We start from the raw sequence: 11,723 nt of genomic DNA, 5'->3' as shown, positions 1-11,723 counted from the left end.
AATTAATGGAGAAGAGCATCTTTTTAAAGATCTAGTGCTTTGCTTTTATTTGTGCTTTTTTTATTTTAGCAATAAAATTTATTGAATGGGTGTGATTTGTTCTGTACAGTCATTGTGGATAAATAAATATAGAAATGGAGCTAATTTGTTCTATGAAAATCCTTTTGTTTGTGTTCACATCTGTGTTGGTTTCCATTGGGAATTTGATGGTTTTGACAGCAAGAATAGTATTCTGCAGTTCTAGTCTTGCCTGAAGAGGAAGGAACAATAGATTGAGGATATTTTGGATGGGTATTATATAGTCAAATACTCTACCTTGTCCCTTCCCTGTAGGCAAATACATAAATCTAGAACATAGGGCTGCAATTTCTTTAAATTAAGGAATTGCAATAAACCAAGTGAAAGAACTCCTAAAATGACTTATCTATAGCTTCACTATGTTAGGGTTGGCGGAACGCACCAAATATATATTTATTAGAAGAAGTTGGTGCGTTCGCAACCCGGGATCCACCGTGCAGGAAAGCACCTGCAGCTAGATATGGTGGTACTATATAGTGGTATAAACAGACTCTGTTACTTCACCGAGTCTGTTAGCAAAGATAACGCTGTGCCCTGTTGGGCTCACAGAGGCACACAGCTACTTAGTAGAGCAGATGGTGGTCATGCAGTCAAATGCAAACAAGAAACTCCTCGCCGGAGGTGCCAGCATTCTAGGGGCTTATTTCAGCCGGGTCCCTGAATACACACACACGAAACTCCTCGCCGGAGGTGCCAGCATTCTAGGGGTTTATTTCAGCTGGGTCCCTGACTGCATACAAACATGACCACACTGGCGCTGAGCTCATACATAAATTGATACTAGCGCATGGCCGTGCGGCCATGCGAACCTTATATAGCTGCAGCACGTACAGGACCTTCCTAGAAGGACCAATGAGAGGCTGCCACAGAGCCTGAGGAACTTCAGGACCTTCCTGGAGAACCAATGGGTCTTGCTGCAGTATCTGAGCATGTGACCCTCGATCTCCAATGAGAGATCTTACCCTGGGCATGCTCAGAAGGGGAAAAGCAGGACTTAGTCCCAAAAGCATCTGCTCGCCGCTGCCCAACACTGGCTTAAATGGCAGAAGCTGCAGCAGTAACCCTTTGAGCGAGACGCTGGGACCGACATCTCCGCTGAGCAGGCTGTTGTGAATTCTGTGGCAGAGTTCACTCCTGTGGTCACAAGTGGTACTTCGGCTGATTCTCTCTGGGAGCTTCCGTTTGTGGAGGAAAGTGGTACTGCAGCTTCTGAGTTTCCTCCCTCATGTGATCTGGTGAGGTCGTTAGCTGCTTCTCTACTTAACTCCACTTAATGCTTTGATTCATGCTTCCTGTCAATGTTCCAGTGTTGGACTTGTGTTTCTCTGGATCATTCCTGTGGCCTGCTGCTCTGCATAGCTAAGTGCTTCTTTGCTATTTGTTGCTATTTTTTCTGTCCAGCTTGTCTATTTGTTTTGCTGGTAGCTCTGGGACGCAAGGGGTGTACCTCCGTGCCGTTAGTTCGGTACGGAGGGTCTTTTTGCCCCCTTTGCGTGGTTTTCTTTAGGGTTTTGTGTAGACCGCAAAGTTATCTTTCCTATCCTCGTTCTGTCTAGAATATCGGGCATCACTTTGCTGATTCTATTTCATCCCTACGTTTGTCTTTTCATCTTACTCACAGTCATTATATGTGGGGGGCTGCCTTTTCCTTTGGGGTATTTCTCTGAGGCAAGGTAGGCTTATTTTTCTATCTTCAGGCTAGTTAGTTTCTCAGGCTGTGCCGAGTTGCATAGGGAGCGTTAGGCGCAATCCACAGCTGCCTCTAGTTGTGTTTGGAGAGGATTAGGAATTGCGGTCTACAGAGTTCCCACGTCTCAGAGTTCGTTCTGTTATTTTGGGTTGTTGTCAGATCACTGTGTGTGCTCTGATCGCTATGTACATTGTGTTCCTGAATTGCCTATCACAACAGCAGGCTCCACTGCGACAGGAGAATAATGGGAGACTGCAACGGAGATGGCCCCTGTGCAGAGGCGGGAACTTGATCCCTAACACACTATATAACCATCTGTAATATAGGAATATATTAATTAACCATTTTGAAATTCCCATATTTTGAGTGGCTGATGACAATGTTTTGCCACTTTTCTCAACTTTAGACCACTTTTCCAGCCAAGTTTGAGTTTTGTTAGATGGTTATTTATTTGATCTTTTGTACATTATAACGCAATACATTGATACACCAACTATTGAGTTACCTATTCAGCCACATTTCCAATTCCTAAAACAGAGTCGTCTCTTCCTAATTACATGCTTGCATGCTAGACTGGTGCTAAATTAAAGCTGACATCTATGTGGCAAATTTGAAAATGGACACCGTTGCTTTTCCCTATTGGTAATTTTAAAACTAAATAATTATAAAGAATTACTTCCATCTCATGAACTTGTGATGTTTAATTTTTTTTGCTTTTCAAAAGAATTTAATTACCACCTGCTTATAAAGAATCAAAATTCAAACACTATTATACCATTAGTTATGTACCATAACCATTATAGTGCAGCTTACAAAGTCTTAAAGGGGATTTCCCTCCATTTTCAGGATTGTGTATTTCAAATAGCACCAGGATGACCTTTATGACTTCCACTAATCCTCTGTATGAAGGGGTTTGCAGCTCACACTTAGTCCTGCATCCCTTTAAACAGTTACCCTACCCTGTTATGTTTGCTAATGACAGGTGTTATGAAGGCAATCCAGAAACACAGTGTGCTTAGCGATCAGAGCGCACACAGTGATCTGACAAATACCCAAAAATACAAGAACGAGCTCTGAGACGTGGAAACTCTGTAGACTGCACACCTGATCCTATCCTAAACACAACTAAAAGCGGCTGTGGATTGCGCCTAACAACTACCTAGGCAACTCGGCACAGTCTAAGAAACTAGCTAGCCTGAAGATAGAAAAATAGGCCTGACTTGCCCCAGAGAAATTCCCCAAAGGAAAAGGCAGCCCCCCACATATAATGACTGTGAGTAAGATGAAAAGACAAAACGTAGGGATGAAATAGATTCAGCAAAGTGGGGCCCGATATTCTAGGACAGAGCGAGGACAGTAAAGCGAACTTTGCAGTCTACAAAAAACCCTAAAGCAAAACCACGCAAAGGGGGCAAACAAAAAAACCCACCGTGCCGAACTAACGGCACGGCGGTACACCCTTGCGTCTCAGAGCTTCCAGCAAAACAAAAGACAAGCTGGACAGAAAAAAAGCAACAAAAAAGCAAAAAGCACTTAGCTATACAGAGCAGCAGGTCACAGGAACAATCAGGAGAAGCTCAGATCCAACACTGAAACATTGACAAGGAGCAAGGATAGCAGCATCAGGCGGAGTTAAGTAATGAAGCAGTTAACGAGCTCACCAGAACACCTGAGGGAGGAAGCTCAGAAGCTGCAGTACCACTTGTGACCACAGGAGTGAATTCAGCCACAGAATTCACAACACTACCCCAGCTTGAATGCTAGAAACTGCAACATGATTGGGGCTTGGGCACTACTGGTGGCTTTGGCACTACTGTGTAGGATAAACCTGGAGATGGAGACACAGAGCTATACCAGTACTCAAGCTTCTTTTATTGTCAATATCAATGGGTGTTTCAGAGATCAAATATTCTCCCATCATAGTGATGAAAAAATGAATGGTGATTGTCCATAATGTGAGCATAGAACATGTTGGCTTCATATTATAATTATATCTTTAAAAAGCTTATGCTATGCCTTATTCAGATGCAATAAAGAAATTACTGATAAAACAGACCCTTTTTCTTTTTTTCCAATGTGGTGAATCTACACTCCTCATATTGAAATTGCAACTCCAAGACAGAAAAGTTGTGAAATTATGAAAATCACAGGGTTCATAGGCATGTTCATGATATGCAAATGATAAAAAAACAAACAAAATTCTTTAAACATTCAATTTATTGAGTACTGAGCTTTGCCCTGAAATACCAGCCTTAGCATGTTACCATTGAGGTTAATAATGGTTATCTGAGGAATGTTCTTAAATACCAAGGGTTATTGGGCGCGCAAATAATCAAGATCAGCTGTTGGCAGCTCCTTTTGCAATTGCCGACCAATAACATTTGAGACATGCTGGATGGAACACATATCTAGAGATGCTGTAGGGCATAGTGGCACGTTTAGGCCATGCAGGCTTTTCACAGCCTAAGCAATATACAGTCTGGGATTGTCATGTAGTAAAACGAGTATTGGGATATTTTGGAGTCATGAACCAAATCAATGCAAGACCAAGCTGTTGGTGTAAGGGGAATGAAGATTAGATGGGCCTGGCTACCATACATTATGCCATCATGCACAGAAGAGAACCAGTGTGACTTCCCTCATGAAGGCCTCTTCACTGGCCTCAAGACACCATTCTATCAGTGAAAAGTAAGACAGCAATAGAAGCTGGAATTGAGGTTTATCCTCTTCAGTGATGAGTTTGGCTTTTGTCTTGAACACAATGATAGCCGGAGAGTGGTCTGAAAACCATGTGGACAATACTGTGAGGCATTCATGATGGAACATCACATCGGTCCTACTCCTGGGGTTATGGTGTGGGGTGGCATTATGTAATGTAGCCAAAACCCTAAAGCTTTCATTTCAAGTACACTAACAGCTTGGTCTTACATTGAAGAAATTGGCTGTACCACTAGTTTCATCAAATTAATTGTCCTAGGTGCCTTTTTTTTCTCAACACAACAATACCAAGCTGCATATTGCTTGCACTGCTGTCAGCATGTGAGCAGCCTGTGTAGCTGAAATGTGCTACCATGGCCTGCTGCGTCTCTGGATTTGTCTCCCATCAAGCACATCTAGGGCATCATTGTACTGCAATGGCAAAGGTAGCTGCCAGCAGTGGATCTTGATGATTTGTGTGTCCAAGTGCTTTCAGAGCTGCAGAACATTCATAAGGCAACCATTAATAGCCTCATTGATACAATGCCAAGGCTTGCAAATGCTGGTATTTTTGCATATCATTTTGTCACTCATATTCAGTCCTCAATAAAAAAAGATATTTTGAAATGTTTTTTCCATCATTAACATGTCCATGGATCCTGTAATATTTTTCATAAATCCACAACTTATTTCCTTCTTTGTGTTGCAATTTCAATGTTGAGGAGTGTGTTTTTGGTCCATGTGTTATTTTTTTTTACAATCCTTGTGTCATTCACTTTTCTCATATGAGAAAAAAATGCACAGCACTGAGATGACGCACAGCTTATGAGTATTATTCATTTTGTTTTGTTTTTTATCCATTCACTGAAGCGAGAAATTTTGATATCCAAATTGAATTAAAAACAAACTTTTGGGCAGGGCCGGACTGGCTATCTGGCAATTCTGGGAAATGCCAGAAGGGCCTGTTTGGGCATGGGCCGCCTTGTCTGCTAATTTGTTAACAGAATCCGTGTTCTCAAGACACCCATACTGTTAAGAGTTGTGATGGAGCACAAAGTCGCTGACTCCGCTACTTACCCCAGCAGGCCACCGGTATCATTAGAAATATTGGTCTTGTAGAAAATCTTCCTTTCCTCTATCCAGGGTAATATTTGTAATATATCCCATCTGGCTCATGGGGATGGGGACAACATGGGCCTCTGTGATTTCAAATGTCAAGACTGAATTTCAGCCCTAGTCCGTACCTGACAATGGGTATGTTTTCTGTCCATGAAAAACACAGACAAAATACACTCAATGGTAACGGAGGACTTAATGAAGCCTTATTTTGTGCTCTGGCAATAAATATGGTCATTGGAGTGGTTTATGTAAGAGACTCTGGTTTCGGAAGCATGCAGAAAATCCTAGATTGACAAATACTGTTGGCACATTTATCTTCTTTTCACTTCTGTTCATTGTGTTTTACAATCCTCCTTTTTTCGTTCTGCTAGTAAACTGTGGCTATAGTTTTCATTCTCCTGACACTCGGCAAAGTCTTTTTCAGGCTTTCTGCTGCTTCATTCACATTGGGCTGGGATTGTATGTACTTTATGACCCAATCCCTATAGGGCGCATTGTCTATTAGGAATCGATTGATAAACTTCCACTTTTAATTTAGGATCTCTTGCTGGTAATTTGAATTCACGTATCTTCCCTCTTGCCTGAACTCCATAGATTAGAAACATTCAAAAAGTGGGTGACCCATAGAAAGCATAAAAGTGAATATTCAGCTCACTCGTGTGTATGGAAATGATTATTAAATATTGGCAACAATTCTTAAACTCTGAAAAAGACATAATGGAATGATCTCATAGCATGCAGTAGACATCTGCTAAATTATTTGACTGGATCTGGGATACTAGGCTGTCTCACTCTCGCTAGTAGTCTCGATGTCACTAGATGTGACTATTATCAGACATCTTCCCTGTCCAGTGTTCGCAATGTTTCAGAAGTAATTGCATCTTCCATATTACTGAGCCAGATAACATGGTAAAATATCCATTTTTATTTTTCCGTAACCGTCAGTCTAATCTAAATTTTTGTATTTCTTTTATATTGTAGTATCAACTTCAAGAAGGGACAATATGGAAAAAGCTTGTATGTCAATGGAAAAATCTACTTGTCGGCCTTGTAGTAATAGCAGCCATCATAGCTACGCCGATCTCCGTCCAATGTTTGAAGACACTAACAGATCCAGCCCCGACTCGGCTCTTTCAGGTTGTGGCAGTGTTTGCCGGTATCATAGTCGAGACTCTACTACTCAAGTAAGTACGAGAACAAAAACCTACCACTCATATGTACGTTTCCCTAATTAGCGTTTATTCCTATATCTCATAGGCCTAGTGCAGCCAGTGGGCATATGTAGGTGATATGTGGTGTATTTGGACTTAGGTTGGGTTTATTAGCAGAGATATATTGCTCTGATCAGATCCAAAATATTGGATCATGGCAAGAGTCGTTATTGAACAGACACAATAATTTTGTCTAATCACACACTTGTCTTGCCTTAAAGTTTTATAACATATGTATCACTTACTGTGTATGGTTATACCATAAATCTCTAGAATTGAAATATTCCTTTTCAGCATTTGTCGTACAGTGCATGACAGTTGTGTGTGTATAGAGTGGGCTAAAACGATCTGTCCTCCATACGTAGGGTCATGGCACCGTGTTAGAACTAGCTCTAGTTCCTGCTGTTAGCGGAGAATGCTGGCTATATGATTCTCACTGTTTAACGCCATAAAGGGGTTTTCCAGTTTAAAAAAACAACTATTCCCAGGTGCAATTTGCTTAAAAAAAAAATTTACAAACTATTCTTTACATACCTTCCACCGGTCCACCGCAGATTCTCTGCTGCTTCTCTTGGGGTCTGTTATTGTCATCAGGACTGACATCCCATCCAAAGCGCTTCAGCCAATCTGTGAGCTCAGCAGCTCTGAGCAACATATGCCATCAGGCAAAGCTACTTAGCTCTCTGTATCGCTATCAAACTTACATTAATGCTACATACAACAACAGAAGAGTGGCACCTGAGGATGGAAATTTTCCAAATCTGGAAAATCCCTTTCAAATGGTTCTGTTAATCAGTAGCATAATCCAGCAGGAATGCATATTCTGGTACCAATTACCACCCACCACCTCCAAAGCGAATGTGGAGTTCTAATGGGTTGCCGTGAAGCTGGGGGCCTTCTCTAGGCCTCAGACGCTGCCATTTTGGCTTTCCTGTGAAGCCAAGCAATTGACTTGGCTTCATAAGAAACTATAATTTTTATTATATACTGCAACATTGCAGTATATAGAACAAGCGATCAAACACATAAAAAAATAAACATGCTTGGTATTGTATCCACAAATACATTATCTACCAAAATATATATATTTTCATTTTGCCAGACAGGAGGACCAGGGAATGGCCCTGTATTTTGTCACTGAGAGAAATCACGGTGCAGAAATTTCAGGTTGCTTGTAGGTAAAATTTTATTCAAACCAATAATAAACAAATAAAAACTATATACACAACACGTTTCGGCTGTTTGCAGCCTTCTTCAGTCAATCCCTGGTCTGCCTGTCTGGCATCTACGCTGTGGGATACTCTTGTTTAAGGGTCCAATCCCTCCTCACCAGGTAGACAGCATTGTCTTGCAAATACAGCCATGCTTCAAGCGAGAGTTGTGCCTCTGTTTGCACAAATGCATCAGGTGAGCAATTTCCTATAACTACTCACCTTGTCAATTGATTATATCTTTTTGCTGCTCCTCCCCAACAAATGCAGTGTAAGCATTGTATGTGCCCTAAAATTATGTCTAAGAAACCATCAAGCAAAAAACAATCCCTCACACAGCTCATCTGACAGAAAAAAAGAAATCAAAAGGTTGTGGGTCTCAGAAAATAGCGATATACAGTTATGGCCAAAAGTATTGACACCCTTCAACTTGTTTAAGAAAATGAAGTATTTCTCACAGAAAATTGTTGGCACCTTTCCAAACTTGTTTGTAAACAACTTTGTTTCAAGCATGTGATGCATGTTCAAACACACCTGTGGTAAGTAACAAGTGTGGGTGATATGAAAGCCACACATGAAACCAGATAAAAAGGGGAAAAGTTGACTTAATCTTTGTATCTTGTCTGTGTGCCATACTAAGCATGAGGCAAAAAAAATGGGATATAAGGGTAGATTCTTCTCTGCGCCGCTTGAAACATTAGAAGTCCAGATAGTCCAGATGGACATTCTCTGTGGCATCCTGATGAATGAGTCCTGGTGCTCCGAAACGCGTTGAATAAAGCCACCTTTTCATTGGACTTCTAATTTTTCAAGCGGTGCAGAGAAGAATCTACACTTATTTTCCATTTTTTTTCTTTGGTTGGTCACGAGGAGACGGGTGGATCTGCAGCATCTTACATTTTTATGAGCCTGTGTAAGGGCTGGATCTGGTGGGTAAATTTGAGTAGATTTTATCTCCTTGTACCCAGATAGGACCCTATTGCGCTCTTATTTTCTTCCAGCTGTTTACTGATACTAATCATGGAGAACAGAAAGTGGAGAAGAAAACTGTGTGAAGACTTTAACCTTGAGGTTGCGAATAGCCAAAAAATGGAGTTCCATACATTATAGTGAAATCAATATAAAAATACTTTATTGTACATGAAAAAAATGCAAGAACCTTGAGGTTGTTGATATTTTTCAACCATTTTGGTTCTCAAGTCCATCTCTAGAGATCTTGATGTTCCTTTGTTTGCACACCATAATAAAAAAGCATTCAACCTTGGGCACTGGAGTCCATGACTGTTTTTTTTAACCATGGCTCAACACTTGGAATATTATTTTTCTGTCTTCCAGTGCACTATATGGTAAAACGAATTCTCATGAAGACTACAACTTCTCTCAACTTGATGGAGAAATAACAAAGTTATGACTCTTAGGAGAAAGACAGGGAAAAAATGGAAGCATGTTGTTAACCTATTCCTGCCGTTGACCACTTTTAAGCATAGGCTAAACTATGCTTAAATTTACATCACCCAGATTAAGGGCATTTAGAAAAACTCTGCATGGGGAAAGAAAAACCTAGAAATTAAAACCACTATATCTATCTATATAATTGTCTAAGGGGTACTTCCATCTGTTTGTCTGTCTGTCTGTTTGTCTGTCTGTCACGGAAATCCCACGTCGCTGACTGGTCGCGGCAGCGATGAATCAGCGACAGGCTTAGTCCGGCCGCGAATTGGCACCTCCCTACACTCCTCAAGTCAGTGCCCCCTCCCTACTCCCCTCCAGTCAGCACCAGTGTGTCGCCCCATCCCGCACCAACTTTTTACTATTGATGCTGCCTATGCAGCATCAATAGTAAAAAGATATAATGTTAAAAATAATTTAAAAAAATAAAAAATTGTGCCATTCTCACCTTCCGCTGTCCAAAGATGGACGCGATGCTGCCGCCAGCTTCCGTTCCCAGTGATGCATTGCGAAATTACCTAGATGACTTAGCGGTCTCACGAGACCGCTAAGTCATCTGGGTAATTTCGCAATGCATCACTGGGAATGGAAGCTGGCGGCAGCATCGCACGCATCGGGACAGCTTCGGTAAACGCCGGAGGGTGAGTATATAAATATTTTTTATTTTAATTTTTTTTAACAGGGATATGGTGCCCACACTGCTATATACTACGTGGGCTGTGTTATATACTGCGTGGGCTGTGTTATATACTGCATGGGCTGTGTTATATACTGCGTGGCCTGTGTTATATACTATGTGGGCTGTGTTATATACTAAATGGGCTGTGCTATATATTACGTGGGGTGTGTTATATACTGCCTGGCTGCTATGTACTACGTGGGCTGTGTTATATACTAAATGGGCTGTGCTATATATTACATGGGCTGTGTTATACACTACATGGCTGCTATATACTACGTGGCTGCTATATACTACATAGCTGTGCTATATACTACGTGGCTGTCTGTGTTACATGGGCTGTGCTATATACTATGCGGCTGTGCTATATACTATGCGGCTGCTATATACTATGTGGCTGCTATATACTATGTGGCTGTGCTATATACTACGTGGCTGTGCTATATACTACGTGGCTGTCTGTGTTATATACTACGTGGCTGTGTTATATACTACGTGGCTGTGCTATATACTACATGGCTGTGCTATATACTATGTGGCTTTGCTAAGTGCGACGTACATACATGCATACATATTCTAGAATACCCGATGCGTTAGAATCGGGCCACCATCTAGTATATATATATTTATATATTGACCCTTACAATAAAGTCATGACATTATTTATGCTTTAATACAGTTGCCACATTGGTGTTTATTTCCATTTGCGCCATTTCCCCCTCTACCCTGAAGAAAAAAAATATATAATATATTCAAATTTAATACCTTAGCTGGAGAGCTATAGTGATGTGGATGATAAAAAAAAATAAATGTTGTATACCAAGTCACTGTGGGGATGATCTATAAGTATTTTTTGCAATTTAAAGTACATAAAGATATAAAAAAAAGTCCTTGGCTAGAGAGAGACTGCACATTAAATAGTAAAACGGATTATTAGGGTAAAGGGCACATTTTCTGAGTTAATTCTTTGTTAAACTGCAACCCATAATTGCCAATGTCTTGTGATTGCCTGGCATCGAGCTGTGCATGTCTATACCATTAAGTCACGTAAATGTTCAGTATTTTCCTTCTCATTCTTCGTTGATTTCACGCAAGAAAAAGTCAAATGTTTCAACACATTTTTTTTTGCTTCTTTCGTTATAAGGAAGAAATTAAACATCCCTCCAAGTTAGTACTTAAAATATCAAAGACATTGTTAAATGCCTTTGAGTCACTATACAAGTAATTCACTTGTGCAAAGCAGCTACATGGTAAATGAAACCGTACGAGGGAGGTTTCCAAAGCTGAATAAACACAAAATTAATTAGTCTGAAACTTCCTGATGGATCTATTTAATGAAAGCCTGTTATTGTGTCAGCCACTCAACACCATGGATTTGTTTTATTGTGTTCTGTGTTGCTTTTCTATATTGAACCAACATGAAGGCTGAGCAAAGATGTTATTACATAAAGGCCTCCCAAGCATCTCTAGATATCACAAGTTGGGTAAGTCATTTATGTGAAGGTTCTGAATGTCTCATGTTGATATTGGTGGGGAATGGATCACAAGATGCCAAGCATGGAGCCATCATTTGGCAAAAAAGAATTCTG

The 11,723-nt window shown here is 40.7% G+C and overlaps 1 long non-coding RNA gene across 1 annotated transcript; it reads left to right on the top strand.

Moving 5' to 3' along the window:
- Positions 1-6,389: 6,389 nt before the first annotated feature.
- On the top strand, positions 6,390-9,123 carry LOC138647374 (uncharacterized). Its single transcript, XR_011314951.1, has 3 exons — positions 6,390-6,455; positions 6,566-6,768; positions 9,008-9,123. It is a non-coding gene; the product is annotated as an uncharacterized lncRNA (long non-coding RNA).
- Positions 9,124-11,723: the final 2,600 nt, after the last annotated feature.

Source organism: Ranitomeya imitator, chromosome 8, assembly GCF_032444005.1.
Source record: "Ranitomeya imitator isolate aRanImi1 chromosome 8, aRanImi1.pri, whole genome shotgun sequence".
In the NCBI taxonomy this organism is placed as follows: Eukaryota; Metazoa; Chordata; class Amphibia; order Anura; family Dendrobatidae; genus Ranitomeya; species Ranitomeya imitator.
This window is presented reverse-complemented; position numbering and strand designations above follow the sequence as displayed.